This window comes from Xenopus laevis, chromosome 8S (assembly GCF_017654675.1).
Source record: "Xenopus laevis strain J_2021 chromosome 8S, Xenopus_laevis_v10.1, whole genome shotgun sequence".
In the NCBI taxonomy this organism is placed as follows: Eukaryota; Metazoa; Chordata; class Amphibia; order Anura; family Pipidae; genus Xenopus; species Xenopus laevis.
Genome location: NC_054386.1, coordinates 9,919,246 through 9,944,694, shown reverse-complemented (window position 1 = coordinate 9,944,694; position 25,449 = coordinate 9,919,246). Strand labels below are relative to the sequence as shown.

General features: G+C 39.7%; 1 protein-coding gene across 3 annotated transcripts in view; it reads right to left on the bottom strand.

Moving 5' to 3' along the window:
• The window catches only part of akt1.S (v-akt murine thymoma viral oncogene homolog 1 S homeolog), a 96,870-nt gene that overhangs the window by 42,310 nt on the left and 29,111 nt on the right, over positions 1-25,449 (bottom strand).

Below are 25,449 nucleotides of genomic sequence, written 5' to 3'. Positions count from 1 at the left end.
TTTTGTCACAATGTAAATCACTTTTTCACCAACAATATGATCAATGATGAATTGATATGGTGCACCCCAGCATTTACTTAATAAGTGCATTTATTTGGTGAGATCGCCAGTTTTAAACTTACTAGTGTTGTGCAGGTTGGGGTTTTCCCGACCCGCCCGAAGCCCACCCTCCCTCCACCCACACCCGCCTAGCGGCTTCCTTTTATAGACCCGCCCCACAGATGATGTCACAAAAGGGGCGGGGCGAACAGGTGCATCGCATAAAGCCGGCAGTTGAAGGTGGCGGCGCGAGCAGGAGAAGAGCTCAACCCGCACCCGCGAAGAGGAGTGTGAGGTCGGCCCAGACCCTCAGGTCCCGTGGGTATCGGCCCGGCCCGAACATCACTAATACTTACCAATTCAATGTCATAAAACTGTAAGAAACTACCTAGGCAGAGTGCTAGGTGCAAAACTCAACACAGAATTGCGCCAGTCAAAATGCTATTAAATGGGCTGGTCACCTTCCAAACACATATTCAGTGGAGTTGTTTTCAGATTGTTCCCCAGAAATAGACGTTTTTCAATTGCTTTCCATTTTTTATTTTTTACTGTTTTTCCAAAATCTAAGTTTAAAGTTGAATGTTCGTGTCTCTAGTGTTTGAGTCTGACAGCTCAGTCATTCAGGTGCAGACTCTAAACTGTTACTATTGAGTTGATCCATTTCTCAGCAGCATCTCTGGAGCATAAGCAACTATTGTATCAATTCTAACAGCTGCCTGTAATGAAACCCAGGGATTCTGCTCAGCAGGGACAAAGATAAGAAATGTATCAACTAAATGTATCCATTTTGAACAGTTTGTAGGGTCGGCGACCCCCCTTCTAGAGCTGCTTTAGAAAGGTGAAAAATTTGATTTACACTTCAATATCAGAAGAATGGTCACGCATAGAAAATAGAAAGTCATTGGAAAAAGTCTTTATTTCTGGTGAACTATCTGAAACCAACTGAAAAAAGTTGGAAGGTGAACAACCCCTTTAATTATTTGTGCCTACATGCACATGGGCCGTAAATCAATATGCCAATTGCCCCTACTCTGCACGACTGGTGCAAGTGAAATATCTGTATCTTGGGCAGGAGTTAGTTCAAGGTTTCCTTTTGTGAAGTGTACAACTAGGTGCTCCTAACTCCAACAATTAGGGATGCACCGAATCCACTTTTTTGGATTCGGCCGAACGCTTCGCGAAAGATTCGGCCGAACGCTTTCGCGAAAGATTCGGCCGAATACCGAACCCTAATTTGCATATGCAAATTAGGGATGGGAAAAACATTTTCTACTTCCTTGTTTTCTGACAAAAAGTCACGCTATTTCGTTCCCAGACCCTAATTTGCATATGCAAATTAGGATTCGGTTCGCCAGGCAGAAGGATTCGGCCAAATCCGAATCCTGCTGAAAAAGGCCGAATCCTGGATTCGGTGCATCCCTACCAACAATTGAATTGTGCAAAAATGTCATTATTGGCCCCACATGTTCCGGTGTGTCGACCTCAACATACACCAGATATACCAAACAAGTGCAATTATTTGCCCATATCGACAACCTGGAACATGGAAGCTCTAATTCAAAATATTTTGAAGCTGTTACTCCCCAAGAAAAGTTTTTGTGGCTTGAAGCCGAAGTTCTTTTGGAAACTTCAGACCAACTTCTTCCTGGGGGCACGGAATAGTGAATATGATGAAAAATGTCACACAGTGTTTTCTCTCTAGTTTCCTCGTCCTCCCCCCATCACCACATTTTTGTATGTAGGCTCCTCATATCCAGGCATATTTTCTCCACTGAAAACATGCCTGACCTCAAAGTATTACTGAAGCTTTCATTTTTTTATCCTGGACTGTATAAGAATAGGTTAAGGGCATATATCCACAGAAGATAGGTATGGCTGCTGTTTAATAAATAGCTACCCAGCTGCTTATTTGGAGAGCAATGGTGGCCATAGACACACAGGGGCAAATTCACTAAGATTCGTAGTTGCGCCAGGCGTAACTTCGCCGCACTTCGCCAGGCGTAGTTTCGCAGCGCTCAGGGGTACGTAAGGTTGCGAAGTTGCGCTAGTGTTGATTCGCTAAGTGAAGCGAAGTTACGCTAGCGAAGGCTAATTTGCATACGGCGCCAAATTCAAATTTCAATGGAGGAATACGTACAATCACTACAAATGCCTGGGAAACCTTCAAAACATCAAATAAAATTTTTATTTTGCCCTACACATGTGCCCACTGTATAGTTAAGTTGCCATGAGTCAGGAAATGTAGGGGGGAAGGAGGGGAGCCCCAAAAAAAATTTCGATCTTTTTCAGCCTATCACCCATAATGTAGAAAACACGCCAGCGTTTTTTGGGACTTAGAAAAATGTTTGACTTTTTTTTGAAGCAATCCCTATCTACTCGATTGCGCTTCGCCTGGTCTGAGGTGGCGAAGGAAGTCTAGCGTAAAAGGTAGCGTTCAGTACACTGCGCAAGTTAGTGAATTTGCGTAGTTACGTCCGTATCGAAACTTCGCCAGGCGTAAGGGTGCGAAGTAACACTAGCGAATCTACGCCAGTGTTCGTTAGTGAATTTGCGCAGTAACGAAAATGCCAAACGCTAGCAAAGTAATGCTAGCGTTCGGTGCTTCGGCGCTTAGTGAATTTGCCCCACAGATCCTATCGTACGAATCGAGGATTCGTACGATTTTCGGATCGTGTGTGGCGTGTGCCGACATCTTTCGTCCGGCGGAGATCGGTCGTTTGGTCGATCGGTCAGGTTTGATTTTGACCCGACCGATCCCACCGGAGCCCATGGCACATCGTAATCTGATCGTCCGGCCATACGGCCGAACGATCAGATTACCCGCGATATAGCCATGTTTGTTAATGGCATATCAGGGAAAGATCCGCTCATTTGGCGATGTTGCCAAACGAGCGGATCTTTGCGTCTATGGCCACCTTAATGGGTGCTGAACAAAAGCCGAAGGTGACAGATTTCCCAAGCCTCTATTTGTTGTGGACCAAAAGCTCTAGAACAGCTGGAGGGCACAAGCTTCACACCGATGAGATGCTGAAAGGCACATAATTCTATGCAGGACTTTTACACATGGAAAGCAACTCTTTTCTGTTTCTCGAGAATCTAAAGATTTTCCTTTTCAAATACATAACCAGGTTTTGCCATTTGAACAGGCTCCATCCATGAAAGTCATACCCAGAGATAAATAAAACACTTTGGGCTGATCCTTTAAAGCAAAGCAAGTGTAAGACTTTGAGCAGATGTCCAATGTATTATTGTTGCCGTTGTCATTTTTCACAGTGACATATGGAGAACTTTTTCATTTACATTTTGCAATGCGAGTACTTTGCACAACTATAGGCAATTTGCTAATCTAAGGAACAGATTTAATAGTCAAGTAACACAATTCTGCTGCAAGAGAAATTAATCACTATAGGAATAGAAAAAACTCCAAGCCCTATCATGATAACAATAAAGATCTTCCTTCTATAGATTATTTTTCTCAACTTAAAAAAAAAAAAAAAAAAAAAAACACGTTCCCATGGATTTCTTAATTAGCAGTTTATAAATTTTATTAGACATTAGGCAGGGGAACTTTTAAATATTGTATGTTAAAAACTTGTATGTTAAGGGCAGAGACAACCGCTGCGATTCAGGGAGATTAGTCGCCCGGCCTCTTCTTTGGGGCGAGTAATCTCCCCGAACTGCCTCCCCGCCGACTAGAATGCATTTTTTTTTTACGCCAGTGAATTTTCGCTGCGGTTTCGCGAATCGCGGGAATTTGCCCATCACTATTACAGAGTATTTGTTTTTTTAGAAGGGAGTCAGCGACACCCATTTGAAAGCTGCAATAAAAAGTCAAATAACTATAAAAAATAAACTAATTGAAAAGTTGCTCAGATTTGGTTGTTCTATAACATAAAAGTTACTTACTTAAACCACCCCTTTAAGTAAGGAATTATTGATAAATAAATATAAGTGAAATATAGAACATGGGGCTAGACATATTGTCAGTTTCTCAGCTGCCCACAGTCATGTGACTTGTGCTCTGATAAACTTCACTCTTTACTACTGTACTGCAAGTTGGAGTGATATCACTCCCCCCCCCCCCAGCATCTTAACAAAGGAACAATGGGAAGGTTACCAGATAGCAGCTCCCTAAAGCTGGCCATAGATGTTGAGAATTTTAAAAGATCCGATTATCATCATCGTGAGACGATCGTACGATTGTACGAATTGTCCATCAACTAAAAAGACCAATTTGCCAGGAAAACAAAAGGTAGCTGCCTGCTTGGCCCTGCAAACATAGATAGATTGCACTGGGACCGATCAATTTCCTGACAGATGTCGGCCGAAAAATCGTAAGATGTTCGATCGTTCGAATCCTACTAACTGCACAATAATTTTGAAGGATTGGTCACACTTCGCTAAAATTGGTCGTTCCGCAAGAGAAATCAGCTGCCTAGTAGATCTAAAAACAACACTCAATAGTAAAAACCAAGTCCCACTGAGACTGATTCAGTTACATTAAGTAGGAGAAATAACAGCCTGCCAGAAAGTAGTTCCATTCTAAAGTGCAGGCACAAGTCACATGACCTGGGGCAGCTGGGAAATTGACAAAATGTCTAGCCCCATGTCAGATTTCAAAATTGAATATAAAAGAATCTGTTTGCTCTTTTGAGAATTGGATTTCAGTGCAGAATTCTGCAGGAGCAGCACTACGAACGGATGCGGTTTTTTTAAAAAAAAAAACATGTTTTCCCATGACAGTTTCCCTTTAAGGGAAGAAAATACCCTAAAGGCTTTGAGGAGAAAGAGCTTCACAATGAGCACGATGGAGATTACAGAGATGAAAACGTCCCAGAACAAGGCAGCCTTTGTTCGACTTGATCCCTTTTTTCGAACTTCAGTTGTCCTTCCTGTTAGAGTATCACATTTACCCTGTTTAACTCTTACAATTTTTTTGATTACAGTGTGAATAAAATTCCCATAAAAACTGCCCCGCTTCCCTAACAAAGGTGTTTCATGATTCACTAGAGCGTGGAAGGTGAATTTGTTTATAATTTTTCGCTGTTGCGTACTCCGCCTCAACAAGGGAACATTAACTTTTGCACATCGGAAGGCAGGAACTATTTGCAGTGCACAAAAACACACCCTTTTATGATTTGGGCACCACGTGTAAAAGCGGAACCAACACATTTTGGTTTTTTTTCCAGGGTACAGGGCTTGAGAGACGCTGCTGCCCGCTTGGCACAGGGAAAAGTTAATCCTACTGAGAATTTAACAACCAACAATGCCTTTGACAATCAGGAGCTGTCTGGCCCTGACAAAGTGCCGTACACAAAAAACAGCTGCCACTCTCTGGGAAGCACACTGGGTAAGTGAAGTATAACGAGCAGCAAGCTCCAGCAGAACAAAAGAATATCCATCTTTATTTACCAACTGCTCCTCGCTTGTTGCAGCAGCACTCTATTAGACAGACCCCCGTCACACCCTCCGACTCGGCACTTTGCATTTTCAGAAGCACCCAAGAAGCTGCCCTAAAAACATAGACAGCCATTATACTGTATATGAAAAGCACAAATGAGTGTGGGACTTTCCTTAAAGGGATACGGTCATGGGGAAAAAACATTTTTTTTCAAAATGAATCAGTTAATAGTACTACTGCTCCAGCAGAATTCTGCACTGAAATCCATTTCTCAAAAGAGCAAACAGATTTTTTTATATTCAATTTTGAAATCTGACATGGGGCTAGACATATTGTCAGTTTTCCAGCTGCCCCAAGTCATGTGACTTGTGCACTGATAAACTTCAATCACTCTTTACTGCTGTACTGCAAGTTGGAGTGATATCACCCCCCTCCCTTTCCCCCCCCCCCAGCAGCCAAACAAAAGAACAATGGGAAGGTAACCAGATAGCAGCTCCCTAACACAAGATAACAGCTGCCTGGTAGATCTAAGAACAACACTCAATAGTAAAATCCAGGTCCCACTGAGACACATTCAGTTACATTGAGAAGGAAAAACAGCAGCCTGCCAGAAAGCATTTCTCTCCTAAAGTGCAGGCACAAGTCACATGACTTGGAGCAGATGGGAAATTGACAAAATGTCTAGCCCCATGTCAGATTTCAAAATTGAATATAATAAAATCTGTTTGCTCTTTTGAGAAATGGATTTCAGTGCAGAATTCAGCATTATTAACTGATTCATTTTGAAAAAAATCTTTTCCCATGACAGTATCCCTTTAAATACACTGTACGTGTAGAAATAAACTTTAACATGCTTTACTGAAAGAATTTAATGGGCCAACAAATACAGGCAGATTCGGGGAGAATAGTCACCCGGCGACAAATCTCCTCTTCTTCGGGACACAAAAATCTCCCCGAACTGCCTCCCCGCTGGCTAAAATGTAAATCGCCGGCGGGACCATTCTTCGTTTTCCCGAAGTCGCCTCACAAGGAAACTAAAAACGAATGGATCCACCGGGTAAAATGTAAATCACCGGTGGGATGGCACTCGAAACTTCGGAAAACGAAACACTCTGAATGCCATCCTGCCGGCGATTTGCATTTTAGCCGGTGGAGCGATTCGTTTTCCGAAGTTGCTCGAAGTTTCCTTGTGAGGAGGTTTTGGAAAAACAAACCGCTCAGAGTGCCATCCCACCAGCGATTTACATTTTAGCTGACGGGAAGGCAGAGGAGGAGTTCGGTAGATTAGTTGCACCAAAGAAGAGGAGATTAGTCGCCGGGCGACCCTTATGTGCCCTGACCCTTATAGGCTAAAGCTCATTCATCGGGTTTTGCAGCACAGCCAGGGTAGCTGCTCATCACATTGCTATTGGCACTGATCTAATCCATAGTAAATATTGCTATTAGTGTTGACTTTTGGCTACAACTAGGAGGCAGTGTTGATTGCACCTCTGCATTAATATCAGAAACTGCACAACATTATTTTTAAGGCACATGCCTGTCCCATACACAATATATATATACTGACCTTGGTCTCCAAACATTTCACATCCAGTCTCTAAAATAATATCCTGTAATTGAATTATTTTCAAAAGTGCGTAGTATTTAGCTGTACAAAAATCTAGTGGGCTATATGTCTACCCACAGTTCCCATGTTTTAATTGTGAACCAGCATTCAATGAAATCTTTGTACACAATTTCCAGCAATTTTATTGTTTTAGGGAACTTTGTGTTTTCTGGGTCAATATCCGTATAAATCAGGGACAACCACCCTGCTACTTTTACTTCAAGCCCAGCAGCCGCCATGGTCTACAGAGAAATACATTTGAGAAAGATATAGAACTTACACATCAATTAATATGATTCTACAAGGTGACTTTTCGGGAATCAAGAACTTTTAATAAATCAAATAAATTATTTCAACTGCAAAATAAATAAGATACACACACCCAAGCTACAAATGACATGTATTTCTATTTTACTCCATGCTGATTATATAGATATGGAGCAATCGCTTTAGGTTTACAGAAGAAAAAAAAAAGAAAATCCAGATTGGCCAACAAACGAGAGAGATTTTCCTATTATAGGATTTAGACAGCTTGGGAAATAAAACCTCTATGCAAATGTTTTTTTCCCCAATACGCACACCAAGAGACAAGGACCTGTGGCTTGTTTGTCTATTCACAGTGGTGCAGAAGGGGGCCAGCCCTTTGTTATGTTTTTTTTTCCTGGACACTCTCTGGATGCGTTCTCAGCCTTTGCTTCCAGCATACAGCTGCGGACTCTTTGGCTGTGCCCTGAATCTCAATGAGCCAGCTTAGACTGCAGTCAAGGGTGCTTCCCAATGGGGAGGTCAAGCCTGAGTCAGCAGACTGTCTGCACTAGACTGACGCTCCGCAACTTATCCCAGCTCTTTCACGGACTATATAAGGCAGTCCACTGTCACAAAAAGCTAATTCAGTGCTAGGCAAATCCGCTGCCTGCTTTATTCTTACTCATTTTCCATGCAGCTGGATGGTAGTATATTACATTTCAAGCCCCTGCAGCAGCTTGCATGACAATGATTGACACTTCTGGCAACAGGTTAAGAAGAAACGCTTTCGCCTGAAGTACTGCCCTGACTATTCTGCGCTTGCACTGATTCTCACGCTCAGACAAAGCTACGATATCCGGCACCTGCTTAATTATCATATCTTCTGAACAGGTTTTTTTTTTTTTTAACCCTCGGCCTTAATGAGGCTGATGTTAAGAGTCCAATTTGTCAGAGGATGGACAATAGAAAAACCAAAGTCTTTGTATTCAGATAATAAAGATAGAATAATAACAAAAAGAGAGAAAAAAATGTATCCAGTGGTTTTCGTCTGCGTGCAAGAAGACAACAAAATAGGTTACCAATAAATTATTCATCATTGTAAACAAAATATACTGTTTTCATTTCCATGTGAAAGCAAAAAAACTCCAGAATATATAAACAAACACACATAGTGGTTTCATTACTAATCATAGCCCACTTTCTGCTCGGCACACTTGTGAGCATCAGAAATATTTCGTTCACATTCTGACTGCCCTAAGTTTATTGTACATAACATAACAAGCCAGGAATATCTTGTAAATGATATCCTTATAAACGGTGAGTTCTGATGTCATCAGTTATAAACGGTGAGTTCTGATGTCATTTCTGTCACATGACTCACTGAAACTTGTGTATTATAATAAATAAAGTACCCCCTGTTGCAAAATATAAGGATATTAGAATTTACCTCGGAGTTCCATGACCTGTATAAAAACACTCGGCCTTCGGGCTCGTGATAATATCCTTATATTTTACAATAGGGGGTACTTTATTCACTATATATATATATATATATATATATATATATATATATATATATATATATATATATATATATATATATATATATATATATATATATATATATATATATATATATAATCCCTCCAAATGACGGCACTCCAGAAGTAATCACACTTGGGTCAGTAGGTATCGATCATAAAGGTTTATTTAAGTGGTCCACTTAAATAAACCTTTATGATCGATACCTACTGACCCAAGTGTGATTACTTCTGGAGTGCCGTCATTTGGAGGGATTCTGCATGTGTTTAAAGACTGGCACCCGGCCCTTACAGCATTTATGGTTGTGCGTTCCTGCTCGTGTTGAGATATATATATATATATATATATATATATATATATATATATATATATATATATATATATATATATATATATATATATATATACATACACACACACACACACACACACACACACACACACACACACACACACATATATATATACACACTGTATATATATATATATATATATATATATATATATATATATATATATATATATATATTTTTTTTTTTTTTTTTTTTTTTTTATTAGCGCTGTCACTTGGTTCTTGAAGAATAAGAAGAATAAATAAAATAAAATTACATACGTTTTAGAAATGAACTATATGTTAAATTCACAATAACACTGGTATTCCATTTTGATAAATGCACAGGTATTTATTGTATAGTTATGGTAAATTGTAATAATATTGGTAGCCGGTTTACACAGGGACACTTATTAAATAATATCACATTAAGGGAATGTAAATTGATGGGGGTTTTAATTATGTATGGTGGGATGTTCCTTTTTAAGATTTCTATTTCTTTAACTATGCTGTACAGGAATGTATGTAATTTAATTGTTTAAAATAAAAAATAAAAAAAGTTTATTGTACATTTCTGATCCCAGTATTTCCTTTTACAACGTAGGTGGGCATAGAAAGAAATCCAAAAGCACACAGAATTGATGCCAGTAAGATTGCCTTGCGTGTTTAATGCAGAGTGCAACGTTTCGGGTGCCAGGGCTGTACCGTTACCCCTTAGGCCAGAGACATGCTCACATTCGGGGAGATTTATTTGCCTGGCGATAAATCACTTCTTCTTCGGGACGACTAATCTCCCAGAACTGCCTCCCACTGGCTAGAATCTAAATTGCCGACGAGATGGCACTCTGAACGCTTCGTTTTCCAGAGTCGCACAAAGTTTCCTTGTGAGGCAACTTCAGAAAACGAAGCGCACCGATTGCTATCCCGCTGGCGATTTACATTCAAGCTAGCGGGAGGCAGTTTGGGGAGATTAGTTGTCACTGGGCGACTAATCTCTCCGAATCGGAGATTGTGTCTTTGCCCTTAAGAGTTATACGTTGCCTATTTTCTATAATAGAAGCTAGCATTATTTGGAGATCATATTACCAATCTGCACCTGCAAACCTATAATACGACACTATGGGGCCGTTTTATCAAGGGTTGAATTGAAAATTTTAATTTTCGATTTTTTTATGATCAAAACTCAACTAGGGAGTAATTCAAATTCCATTTGAGTTTTTACAAAAATTCTAAATACATTTTCGAGATTTATCCTATCCTACTCGAATTAGACTAGTCGCCACCTAAAACCTGCCGAACTGCTGTTTGAGTCAACAGGAGACATCCAGGGATCAATTTGGTGTTGTTCACAGCTTTCCTGACATTCAATTTTTTTTCCGAGTTGATCCTATTCACAGTTTAAAAAATTTGATTTTTAGAATAAATTTCGAATGATCGAATTTCGAGTTCATGGGAGTTTTAAAAAAAAAAACCCACATGAATTCGAAATTCGACCCTTGATAAATGTGTCTCTATATACTCATTTTCTTGTACTTTGTTTAAAAGCAAAGACAAAACACATTTTAAGAATTATTTTGAAAGTTTAAGGAGATATTAAAAGAAAAGTTCATCACCTTAAAACCAGATTGTTCTGGATGGAGGTTTAATAGGATAGGATTCTGGATAAGTTTAAATACTAAAGTGCTATTTAACAAAAACAAAACTATATGTAATCTTCCTTAGAGTACCAGTGCCTGCATCACTGCCTAAGGCAGACTTAAGAGTTTTATGACTTAGAAATGAATATTCAGTGTAGCATGGGAAGAATAGCTGGTTAGATGTGATGCAGTTGTGCTGCTAATCCAGCCGTCTGGATAGGCTTCTGTGCACAAGTTTCCCAGGCCATAAAAGCTTTACAGCACCAGGCCCGCCAAGCAGAGCCCTGCCCGGAACATTAATGCTGTGACACGGAGATGAAGAGTATTTAATGAAATGCAGAGACTATGAGAAACCGATCTGAGAAAACCCCCTTGTTGACAAAAGCTTGTCCCCCGAAACGTTCATTTTTCATGGTCTCCTCATTAGGTTAAATAGATTCAGTCATTCCATTCGCTCTGCCCAGTTTCTTTGTTCCCTGTCTGCAGTCTAGCTCTTTACCGGCAAGGGTGTTTCAGGGCCTTTAACCCCCTCTTCCCAAGACCTATTTTGTGCAAATTTATTCTGCAGCTTTTTCTCATAAGCTGGGTCGCAGCTCCCACACTTTATACAATCCTGGTGCTCAACGGCAACAACAAAAAATCTGCTGATGAATGGACGGACACCCTGTGTGATCGGCGAGTTGTGACTCACGTTATCACTCGTCCAACAATAAGAACATCTACAGCTTCCATCTATAAATATCAACATTTGGCCACTTACTTACTATCGGATATACCACGGTCAGTAGCCTCTGGCTATCCAGATGCTCCCAAAATACAATTTATATTATCAAGCATATTAGGTTTTCCCTCTGTATATGAATGTTCCAGGGATAAAACTGTATTTTCTGCAGCACTGCAGTTATGTCAATATTTTTATGGTGAAGTCGCACAATATTCTGAAATCCTTATTTTACAGAAAAGCTGCTGCTTCAAAGAAAAGTAAAAATGCAAGAAACTTTAGATCAACAACATGTGGCCTGCCTTAAAGGGAACGCTAACCCCTGCCATCAATTAAAGGAAAAGTATACCCTTGAATACTGCACGTCTATAAAAATATATACACATATGTAAACACTGCTACATATAATAAAGCTAATCCATGAAAAACATACTTTTCTAGTTGTATGTGCCATTGTATAATCCCATATACAAAAAAACAGCACTTTAATCAATAAGTCTTCACTTTTTCCCCATTAGTCACTGTGCTCACACTCGCAAACCAAGTCCACAAAAACCAACATCCAATGAACAGAATCTTCCGGATATAGCGAGGATCAGGTCAGGTGACACACAGATCATCATAAAATTCTGGCTCAACAGATAAGATCTATAAGGACACTTTTTACTCATATGTATATATTAATTTGATAAGATTTGTTAATAAGTTACTTCTTTTGATATATATAAGAAATTATTCCGAAGGTGCATTTTCTTGTGCTTTCATGACCTATTGTGAAAATGAAAATTTAATATAAGCTTCAGCATACTGAAATAAGAAACTTTCTAAATACAATAATCAATTAAAAATGCTGTACAGCTTCTGAAATAATCAAGTTTATCTTCACTATTCCTTATCCTCATTCTGTCTTCATTCAGGAGTTGTGTGTCAGAAAAATGATCCGATATATCTTATAGGGGGGCTCCTTTTGCCTAGAAGATGTATTAGAGCTCACTCTATTAAACTCACCAGACATCATGTCTCTCTACATGCAGGATTTGTGCAAAAGGCAGTTATTGTTTTAGCTTTTGTTTGTACTGGAATCAGTTATTTGAATGAGCTCTAATTCATCTGCCAGGAAAGGAGCCCCCTATAAGATATATTGGATCATTCATGTGACACCCAACTGCTGCAAAAAGACAGAATGAAGAGAAACAGATGCTGAGAAAGGAATAGAGAATATTAACATGATTATTTCAGAAATGATGCAGAATATTTAATTTATTTGTTTCTTATTTCAGCATGAGAAGCTTATATCAAATATTCATTTTGGCAAGTTCCCCTTTAAGTTTTCAGTAGGGAGATTTGTTTTTACAACCCTATGCCAAGAGTACTCCTGCAGTGCCGACAGTTCAGGAAATCACTTGAAGTGCTAGCCTGTGTGCTACCCGATCCCAGTACTGGGAATTCTGTTGCCCACCCTGTAAGTCTGCATTGTGCCCTGCTGGTAACAGAAGAAACACTGTCTTGAAGTTGGATCAGCGTAATGTTAGGTCACCAACATGTTCTAATAAGAGTTGCAGGGGGCTTGTAGAGTTAGGCTTCAGCTTTCCAAAGTACAGCAATGGCACCAGGGAATGGGTGGAATACTATGCAGAGAAACTCCTGATTGGATAAGCCCCCCTATAGTTAATTTATACCCTCTCTAGAAAAACTAAAAGAAATCCCTTTTTATACTACACACTTTAACAGTACGCACATTTTCCTGCAGAGTTGTGTCCAAAACCACTTTTATTAAAGTGCGCGTTTTGCACTTCTTTATAGTTGTGCTCGAAGCTGCTCAGACCCCTCTGCTTTCCACTCGAAATCCGGCAACTGCTGCACCCGTTTACAGAGGGGAACACAGGGTTCCCTTCACCCCCGACATCAACAGGCGCTACGCACTTGCACATGAAGAATCTGGTGCCAACCTCATTTTAGCGGCGAACACCAGAGTTTGAAAGTATTCAGTGCAATTGCACCTGGTTTACACCAATGCAATTGTGCACAATTGTGGTGGGAGCAGCTGCAGAATAAAAGGATAATGAATACAAAAATAATTCATGGGAAAGAAAAAGGATTTGGTGTGTCAGAACCATACCTTCTAAATGAAGAACATAAAAATATATAGAATATAAAAAATATTTAAACAAAATATAAATTTTGGCCTGCGCCCACCGGGGTTTTTCCCCGGTGTCCCGCCAGTGCCCAGTCCGACCCTGTGTCCACTCATTGGTCAATGTAACCTATCATGTATGTGCCCATTTGGTTTGTGTGTAAGCACACTGCCACACAAAAATATACTTAAAGGGATCCTGTCATCGGAAAACAAGTTTTTTTCAAAACACGTCAGTTAATAGTGCTACTCCAGCAGAATTCTGCACTGAAATCCATTTCTCAAAAGAGCAAACAGATTTTTTTTATATTCAATTTTGAAATCTGACATGGGGTTAGACATATTGTCTATTTCCCAGCTTCCCCTGGTCATGTGACTTGTGCCTGCAATTTAGGAGAGAAATGCTTTCTGGCAGGCTGCTGTTTTTCCTTCTCAATGTAACTGAATGTGTCTCAGTGGGACATGGGTTTTTACTATTGAGTGTTGTTCTTAGATCTACCAGGCAGCTGTAATCTTGTGTTAGGGAGCTGTTATCTGGTTACCTTCCCATTGTTCTTTTGTTTGGCTGCTGGGGGAGGGGGAAAGGGAGGGGGTGATATCACTCCAACTTGCAGTACAGCAGTAAAGAGTGATTGAAGTTTATCAGAGCACAAGTCACATGACTTGGGGCAGCTGGGAAATTGACAATATGTCTAGCCCCATGTCAGATTTCAAAATTGAATATAAAAACATCTGTTTGCTCTTTTGAGAAATGGATTTCAGTGCAGAATTCTGCTGGAGCAGCACTATTAACGGATTCATTTTGAAAAAAAAATTTTTCCCATTACAGTATCCCTTTAAAAGACTTTTTATGTGGGATTATCCAATGGCACATAATATTAGAAAATACGCCTTAGAAAAGGCATTGCATGTAATATTTTTATAGATATGGTCAGGGGTATAGTTATACAGTCGATGATATGGTTTCACCACTGTGATCGTGCTTTCTTACTGTAAAATGTTAGAGCAGAAATATTTACAGTTTGCCTCTTTCGTTTGGGTTTTCCTAATAACGAGCTTAGACGCAGCTGTTTTATCTACAAAATAATGTGCTGTCATTTCCCACAATAACAGAGATAAGCAGTGTCAGGGCTTTAAACATTGTTTGTTTGTTTTGCTAAGGCGTAAGCCAACCATCCAGCTCCCTCATTCTGGAGTCTGTCTGTTCCACAGCCGACTGTTTTAATAGGTCACACCGGGATACAAAAAGAGCACCTCACAGGAGAATTTCTCTTCTTCCGTCTTCCTGCCAGGAAGTATATCTAGTCTTTTCATATTCCATTATATATCTGATATTTTATATACACACACACGAGTGTAGAGTAAGCAGATTTATAACAAGACCTCTCCTAAACAAGGAACACAACAAAGGTAACCCTTCGGCACGCACACCTGCTCTCTTGCTTTTGGTTTTACACGGCATTCTGGAAACTGTAGTTTAGCAACATCTGTAGAGCCAGGGCTTGCATTCTAGTAACTGCTCATCACTAAATGTTCTCTGACTTAAAGGGATTCTGTCATGATTTTTATGGTGTAGTTTTTATTTCTAAATTACACTGCAAATAATTCACTCTACAATATAAAATTTCATTCCTGAACCAGCAAGTGTATTTTTTAAGTCGTAATATTGGTGTGTAGGTGCATCTCAGGTCATTTTGCCTGGTCATGTGATTTCAGAAAGAGCCAGCACTTTAGGATGGAACTGCTTTCTGGCAGGCTGTTGTTTCTCCTACTCAATGTAACTGAATGTGTCCCAGTGGGACCTGGATTTTACTATTGAGTGTTCTTATATCTACCAGGCAGCTGTTATCTTGTGTTAGAGAGCTGTTATCTGGTTACCTTCCCATTGTTCTGTTGTTAGTCTGCTGGTGAGGGGGGGTGATATCACTCCAACTTGCAGTACAGCAGTAAAGAGTGATTGAAGTTTATCAGAGCACAAGTCACATGACTGGGGGCACCTGAGAAACTAACAATATGTCTAGCCCCATATCAGATTTCAAAATTAAATATTAAAAAATCCGTTTGCTCTTTTAAGAAACGGATTTCAGTGCAGAGCAGCACTATTAACTGATGTGTTTTGAAAAAAACATGTTTTCCCATGACAGTATCTCTTTAAACACAGTTCACTTTAAAAACAAAATAGGCATCTGTTGCTTTTCCACATGTGTATCTGGACTACCTACCAACTTTAAAATGCCACCTTCCTTCCTCAGCAGCAGAACCTGCCTTCAAAAAGAATTATGCATGTTTTTTGCCAAGAGGGAGGAAAGAGCAGCCAGCTTTGTTACTCTGTAACTGCATTCTCCAATTCAATTCAATAGACGAAGGGAAGGAAAAAAAATGTCACATTGTTTCAAATAGTACAGGACGGATGTAGTTACTCATCAGAAAATTATGTACAACTGGACTGTGTGAACTAAAGAGACACTCCTGGAAAATGGAAGGGAAAGTGTCACTGGGAAACTAGGATTTGCTTTAAAGGACAAGTAACACTTTAACATGAATATTATACTTTCAAACTAATAAACAAGTTATTTCTATTCTGTTTTAGTTGAATGTTACCGTATGTTGTCTAACCAATGGCTGGCCTATTGTGATCAAAAACACTTTTTTTTTTTAATTTCAGTTATCAGATTGTTCCCCAGAAATAAAGGGGCAAATTCATTAAGCAGCGAAAATGCGCTAACGATGCCGCACTTCGCCAGGCGTAGTTTCGCCAGCGCTACGCAAATTCACTAAAATGTGAAGTTGTGCTCAGGGAGTCGAACGGTAGCAAAGTTGCACTAGCGTTAATTCGTCAAGCAAAGCAAAGTTACAATAGCGCTGCCTAATTTGTATACTGCGCCAAGTTAAAGTACAATGGACGTATATGTAGCAGCAAATACATTACACTACACAAGCCTGGGAAAGCTTCATAAAATAAAATAGACTTGTTATATTGCCCTATACATGTGCCCACTGTATAGTTTAGGTGCCATATGTTAGGAAATGTAGGGGGGAAGGAGGGTACCCCCAAAAAAATTTACGATCTTTTTCAGCCTATCACCCTTAAAAAAGGAAAGGACGCCAGCGTTTTTTGGGACTTAGAAAAAATTTCAACCTTTTTTGAAGCAATCCCTATCTACTCTATTGCACTTCACCTGGTCTGAGGTGGCGAAGGCAAGTCTGGCGCAAGAGTTAACGTTCATTACCTCAGACCTGGCGAAGTGCAATAGAGTAGATAGGAGTTCCTAAAAAAAATAGTTGAACATTTTTCTAAGTCCCTTTTTCAGGGTGATAGGCAGAAAAATAGCGTAACATTTTTTCTGGGTAATCCGCTTCCCCCCTACATTTCCTAACAGATGGCACATAAACTATACACTGGGCAATATAAACAACTTTATTTTATTTTATTAAGGTTTCCCGGGCTTGTGTAATATAATGTATTTGCTCCAACATATACGTCCATTGTACTTTAACTGGCCGCTGTATGCAAATTAGCCAACGTTAGTGCAACTTCGCTTCACTTGCCGAATTAACGCTAGCACAACTTCGCCAGCGTTCAACGCCCTGGATGCAACTTCCGATTTTAGTGAATTAGCGTTGTCCAGGCCAATCTACGCCTATTGCGATGTGAGCGAAGCCGTCATTGGCGAATTTTCGGAGGTTAGTAAATTTGCCCCTATGCTTCCAGCTTCAGAGCAGATAGCCCTTTATCTTGGTGCAAAGCAAATGAACACATATATATTCAATCTGTTGGTCAGACGATAAAAGTATGGCATTTGCATATGCAAGTACTTATGGAAATTAGTGTTTTCCTTTATCAGCAAAAAAAAAAAAACCATTTAGTATTCACCACCCTGAAATATATTTGGTGTCTAGTTGCTGCAAAGTCCTCCTCTCCGGGGATCCCAAACACTGTCTCTCCAGTCGCTGAAAAGGATTGCAGGCATGTGGCACATCAGCTGTTGCTAAACTAAAACTGGCCACACTGGCAACTTGGTAGAGTGATTTGCTACTGTAGCCAGTTACACCATAGTGTGCCTCTTCTCTGCTGCTCACACCAACATTCTAATTACAGAAAACAGTTGCTAAAAGACTGTTTGGGACATTGGGCTGTGAAGTGCATAGTTGCCCTCCCCTCCCGTTGTATTCTGTCAACACACAAGTCTGAAATCTGGGCACTTGGAAGTCTTAGTTGGCCAATCACAAGATCATTTTTGCAAAAAAATGTCAACGGGCAAGTTCAGATGGGTATCAGCAACTGCTCCCCTCACAAGAGTTTGAATGGTTAAAATGCTTGTTCAAGGACCCCACACACGGGCTAATAGTCACACAAAATTGTGCATGACCGACTTTTTTTTACCTGTGCATTGCTAAAAATGTTTGAACTTAAATATTGCAAAAAATAAAAAAATTAAAAAAAATCTAAAAATGCTTCCTTAGACAACAACGGCTGCATCTGCAGAAGTGATGAGCTGAATGTAAGGGGCAAATTTATCAAAGGTCGAAGGTAAAAAAAACTTCGAACTTCGAATTCAAAAAGACCAAACGTACTTCGAACAGTACCATCGTACTTCAATTTGAAGTTTTTGAACTTCGACCTCCCAAACTCCCCCAATTGCCTCCATACAGGTTGTAGGAGGTCCCCTATAGGCTAACACAGCACTTCGGCAGCTTTAAGGTGGCGAATGGTCGAAGTCGACGTTTTAAAGAGACAGTACTTCAAAAAAAATTCGACCTTCGAATTTTAAAGTTTTTTAAAATTCGAATCGAAGTATGACTATTCCCTAGTCGAAGTACTTCACCTTGACCTTTGATATATCTGCCCCTAAGTGTTGGTTAACAATGTTTGCAATTACATTTCCCCAAAAATATTGGCTATTGTCGCTCTCCTTTGCTCGCCATATGCAGCCAACCATACTGTATAGTCTTGGCCAGCTAAGCAGTCAGTGTACATTATCAGATGTTAATTGCAGATCTGAGCTTCTTATAAGGGCAGAGACATGCGGTCAGATTCGGGGAGATTCGTCACCCGGCAACAAATATCCTCTGCGGGCTAGAATGTAAATATCCTGTGGGATGGCATTCTGATCGCTTCGTTTGCCTCACGAGGAAACTCTGGAGCAACTTCGGAAAACGAAGTTGCTGCCGGGAAGGCAGTTCGGGAAGATTAGTCGCCCCGAAATTTGTCGCCGGGCGACTAATCTCCCGAATCTGACCGCGTCTCTCTTACAGGCAGTATGAATTGTTCTACACGAAGTCACAGGAGTTTTGAGCACTGTACTGGCAATTAAAACATCTGATGGGCAACCATTTCATTAAAGGAGTTGTTCATCTTTGAATTAACCTTTAGTATGATATAGAAAGTGATATTCTAAGACAATTTTCAATTGTTTTTCATTTTTTATTATTTGTGTTTTTTTTAGTTATTTAGCTTTTTATTCAGCCACTCTGCAGTTTGCAATTTCAGTCTGGTTGCCAGGGTCCAAATTACCCTAGAAACCGTGCATTGATTAGAACAAGAGACTGGGAAACAGTATGAACGGCAGAGGGCCCAGAATAAAAAAGTATTAAAAAATATCAATTAACAATCCATTTGTGGGCTTATAGAGCATTTGTTTTTTTTTAGATAGGGCCAGTGACTCAAATATATTAGCTGGAAAAAGTCAGAAGAAGGAAGAAAATAATTAAAATAATAAAGAACAATTTAAAAGTTGCTTAGAATTGGCCATTCTTAAACATACTGAAATTTATATTAAAGGTGAACCAATCCTTTAACTGTCGAGAGGCAGACATGATAAAAATGATGGTAGTGGTTATGTAGCTTCAGCCTGAGAAGCCCATGTTAGCTTCTTCTCGCCATGCTTATTCATATGACTTGCTTGTGACTGCTGATGCTGCCGCAGTTTGATTCTTATTCAATATTTAAACATCATTTTAATGTTAAAAGATCTGCCCTGCCTGCAGAATTTCCCTATATAATTATCTATTTTTAAAGCTCCGGCGTACGCTACAGGGCAAGGAAAGTTGAGCTGCATACATTATAGACAGATAAAGAATGACACAGGGGGTAATAAGTGTAATTTATATACTGGAGGATGAACCTCAATTTCTGAATTCAGTCATTGTTCCAACAGACTGTAAAAGCAGCAATGATGTTATAGTGAAGGTAAAGCAGCAAATAATCAGACCTATCATCAGTGCTCACATGGATGGATGACAAATAGCATAACGGTGTCAATATATTGCAGGACAATTACTCAACCCTTATCAAAGACTCAGTCTAATTAAAATAGTCCCAGTGTATAGCTGTGCCCTGGTTACTATGAAATTGCCACTGGACTGCAGAGTAAGGGGCAGGGCACACGCTTAGATTCGGGGAGATTAGTCGCCCGGCGACAAATCTCTTCTTCGGGGCGACTAATCTCCCTGAACTGCCTCCCGCCGGCTAGAATGTAAATCGATGGCGGGATAGCACTCTGAGTGCTTCATTTTCCGAGAAAACTTCGGGCGACTTTGAAAACAAAGCATTCCGAGTGCCTTCCCATCAGTGATTTACATTCCAGCCAGCAGGAGGCAGTTGGGGGAAATTAGTCACCCCGAAGAAGAGGAGATCTGTCGCCGGGCAACTGATCTCCCCGAATCTTGGAAGCAAATGCAAGATCCCAGAACGTGCGAGACTTAAAGGGATACTGTCATGGGGAAAAATTTCTTTTTCAAAACGCATCAGTTAATAGTGCTGCTCCAGCAGAATTCTGCACTGAAATCCATTTCTCAAAAGAGCAATTTTGAAATCTGACATGGGGCTAGACATATTGTCAATTTCCCAGCTGCCCCAAGTCATGTGACTTGTGCTCTGATAAACTTCAACCACTCTTTACTGCTGTACTGCAAGTTGGAGTGATATCTACCCCCTCCCTCCCCCCCCCCCAGAGGAGCCAAACAAAAGAACATTGGGAAGGTAACCAGATAGCAGCTCCCTAACACAAGATAACAACTGCCTGGTAGATCTAAGAACAACACTCAATAGTAAAAACCCATGTCCCACTGAGACACATTCAGTTACATTGAGAAGGAAAAACAGCAGCCTGCCAGAAAGCATTTCTCTCCTGAAGTGCAGGCACAAGTCACATGACCAGGGGCAGCTGGGAAATTGACAAAATGTCTAGCCCCATGTCAGATTTCAAAATTGAATATAAACAAATCTGTTTGCTCTTTGGAGAAATGGATTTCAGTGCAGAATCCTGCTGGAGTAGCACTATTAACTGGTGCATTTTGAAAAAAACGTTTTCCCATGACAGGATCCCTTTAAGGCGGCCATAGACATAACAATTATGATCTTTCTTGGAAAAGATCTTTCCAAGAAAGATTGTTCGTGTCAATACACATGTGTAGAGCTGAATAGTCAGATATACAGATAGAAACAATACAAATGTACCTGTATCTGACGATTCAGAACTAACAATGGCCGATGTTTGGTTGCCTTCAATATTTTGCATCCAACCTGATTGACAAGCCGACCGATTTCCAAGTCTTCTGCCAATATCGGTCGGCTCTTTTACCACCATACACGCACCAAATATTGAACGCAAAGTAGTTTTGTACAATATTATCTGTGCGTCTATGGCCACCATTAGGCACAAACTGTGCCCCAATCCAAATCATTGATTCCAATGAGACATCTGTTTTTCATGATCCCAAATGGTTATTGATTTTAGAAGAACCTCTTCAACCAGGTTATTTCAATGCTGAATTAGCTCCGCTCAATACACAGCAAATCTACATCCAGTGTCTCGACACGGATATGGTCAATAACTAGAGCATAGCACTCCAACTTCTGGGAAAAACAACTGGTAAGTCACAGGTCCCAATGTATAGACAGCACATCCTTCACTTATATCCTATCCAAGATCCCCAGTATTTATTATTATTATTATTATTAACATGTATTTATATAGCGCCAACATATTGCGTAGCACTGTGTACTAAGCAATAGAATAAAGATTTATATATTCCATTGCTTAAAACTCATTTGACATAGGAAAGCTTTTCCCACTATGAAATTCTACCAATTACAATGTGATTCTACACATCACACGGCCAATTTGTAAGATCAAGCTGCAGCATTTGAAAGATTAATTTTATAGCAACTGGGCATGGGGGGACTATTATTAGAGTCATATTTAATTCTCAATACGGAAATTCTATTGAAATTCAATGGCTTGTCATCACAAATGGGGGGAGCTGTTAAATATGCCTCATTCACGGGAGGATTGGCAGAAAATGTTAACGGTTGTAAAATGTTCTATAACCGTCGGCTTTTTGAAAGGCAATCTCTATAACGGTTACATAGCGCACATCAAGAGCCAACACTACTGGATTCATTGCTGCAATATTTCTCGTAAACGCTTTGAAATCTGTCAGCTGCGAGGAAAATGCTCTCAGGGCTTCGAGGGAAGTTTAAACAAATACAGGCCAATCTATGGCTCAAGGCAAAGCGAGATGCCACAGTATTTCTGATTCGAGTGTTTGTCAACGGATTTTCCAACGGACAAAAATACATGAATCAGACTTGCATCATCTATTCTAGAACATAATAAATACAACCTGGCAAAGTGACAAGTTTCCTCTTCAGGCCCGTCCGTAATATTGTCAGTGTGTGGATTTCATTATACTTTGTAGCCCTTTCAAACAGGATTCTCAAGAGCATCAACTGTATTGTGAATGGCACAAAATTAGATAAAGATGACTTTAAAGGGGTAGTTCACCTTCACACTTTTTTCATTTGAGTTGTTTTTAGATTGTTCCCCAGAAATAAAGACTTTTTTTCAATTACTCCCCATTATTTATTTTTTTTACTGTTTTTCCAAAATCTAAGTTTAAAGTTGAATATCAGGTGCAGACTGTTTGCAACATTTAGTTGATACAATTAGTTGATCCATTTCTCAGCAGCATCTCTGGAGTATTAGCAACCATTGTATCAATTCTAACAGCTGCCTGTAATGAAATCCAGAGATTCTGCTCAGCAGGGACAAAGATAAGAAATGTATCAACTAAATGTATCCATTTAGAACAGTTTACAGGGTCGGTGACGCCCCCCAGAGCTGCTTCAGGTGAAAAATGACAATTTACACTTCAATTTTAACGGTGACACATAGAAAATAGAAAGTCATTGGAAAAAAGTCGATATTTCTGGTGATCTATCTGAAAACAACTAGTTGTTTGAAGGTGAACAACCCCTTTAAAGGGATCCTTTAAAAACATATCTGCCAATGTAAGTAGAGTGTGTTCACTAAAGTAATATTCCAATAAGTGTGAGTTCCTCCAAAAATAATGATGAAATGTAGCATATTGGACAGAGACCTAACGCGCTTCGTGCCCAAACAGGCACGAAACGCGTTAGGTCTTTGTCCAATATGACCTAATAAAACATTTTCTATTTTTTAATTCATTGGTTCATTATTATTTTTGGAGGAACTCACACTTATTGGAATATTGCTGTGGATTTGCACCCTGGGACTGGGGTGAGCTGTGAGTATTTCCTCCTTGTTTATTGATTTTTTGCTATATTTTTTTTTCTTTATATATTTTTTTGGTAGTGCCATTATCATTCTTTTGATTTTGAGCACCATTCATTCTTTCACATATGTGTTCACTAAAGGTCAACAAGAACACCTTTAGTTGCCCTTAAAATGATTATAATTGAATGTTATCTTCTATTTATACTGAGCAAACATGAAAGCTAGAATTTATAAAGATTGCTCATCATTTACATCAGTCCATCCATGAAAGGCAAACACATAATACCGCTTATTATAAATATTCTGCAGGGGTTTTTTTTGTTTTTTTTAGCTTATCTAATAGAAGCTGGGAAAGAAATCTACAGTTTTGATAATGATAAAATATTACACTTGGCACATTCACTCAATGGTTGTCAATGGCATGTAATATTTAAAGCTTTTCCAACCACTCATGTTTGAAGTACAGGATGATATACAGACAAGAATTATGTCCTCGTCTTCAATAGCCGCAATCACTTATGTCCTTATGATGTAATACTCAACAACGTATCTGACTTTATCTGTATAGCTGCAGGAAAAAAACAGTAACATATGCAATAATATACGTATATATATATATATATATATTTTATAATATTTATATTATTTATATTTAATTGTAGTTTAAGTAAGGGCTTGAACTTTGTTTTTTTTGTTATAAATTCGAAATGCATGAGAATTATGGGGGGGGGGGAGATATGACAGTGCCAACTGCTATGCCAAATTTTGTTGTTGCAAACAAGCTGTTTTAACACACCAAAGTAACCGCACAGCAGGCCTGCGGAGAGTGAAGACAGCTGACAGAGATGGCTGTTGCTGTCCTTCCATTGTACACACATCCATCCAATACCAACATCTGCTCTTTTACCATTTACTTTTTACACAACATTTAGCAAAACTTGTGCCTCCGAAGGCATCATCATTAAGAAACTATCAAAAAATAACTTGCAAAGTCCCGAACGACAGTTGCAAAACTAAAGTGCACTTTGTCTTGCATACGCTGAGCTTTATTTCAGATCTATGAGGCACTCGCAATAATAACGCCTGCAAAGCACTTTCTTCTAAATAGGAACATCGCCAAGCATGTTACCCCGTAGACTTCCCCATAATAGTAAAAAAAACCTAAAAACTGTGAATGTGATGACCGGAGTTTACTAGAAAAGAAAAGCAGATGTTTTAAATGAGCTGCAACCATATTTCGCACATCTATATCCAGCCTACAAAATTGATAATATACACTGAAAGGCTATTAAATATAGATCTATAAATGCTGCTTGTATGAATGGTGTGGGGGTAGTGTCACAGTCTGTACTGCAATTATAGCTTAAAAAAATGCTAAACTGTAATTGAGTGATTCATCCAAAGATCTGTGTAATGCTACGACACTTGATATATGATGAATGAAAGTCATTCTCTTTAACAGGCAAGCACAGCAGTTTTTCCACTACTTAAAGGAGAAGGAAAGCAAAGCTCCAAGACAGTTTATCACTTACAGCTCTGAGCTCAGATTACAGCAGGGATGGGAGGAGGGAGGGGGAGAGGAGCAAACTGAGCATGCTCAAGCCCTGCCCTGGAAGTTTATGCTGAAAACAGGAAGTCTGATACAGAAGCCCATGAGTACACAATAAATGGAAAGAAATGCTGCTCAGAGGACTCAGAGCAGCATTACTTTGAGGGTTTACTGGTGTATTTATATAGACCTTTCTGATAAAGCATACTTAATTTTAGCCTTTCCTTCTCCTTTAAGGTGGCCATACACAGGCTGATAAAAGCTGCCGACAGACAGAGTTGGCAGCTTATTGGCCCCGTGTATGGACAGGGGCTTCCACGATCGATATCTGCCCAAAAGTCAACCAGATGTTGAGTGGGAAGGGCTAAAATTGCGGACCATATCTGTTCGTTTATGCAGTCCCGCGATCTGACGGCCTGTACTTCTTGCATTATTATCCGAACGTTGGGCCCTAGGGCCCACGATCAGATCAGTCGGATATCGCCCATCTCGCCCCGTGGGCATATCGGGGATAGATCCGCTCAATTGGCAACATCACTGAACGAGCGGATCTCTCTGTGTATGGCCACCTTTAGTTGTTGCTGTGCTACAGAGCCTGGCCTAGCAGAGAAGAACCTAAAGATATGGCTGATTTAGTCAATTTTGCCATCTGGGCATGTATATCAAACTGTTGTACTCCCAAGTAGATCCACAAGAGAGCT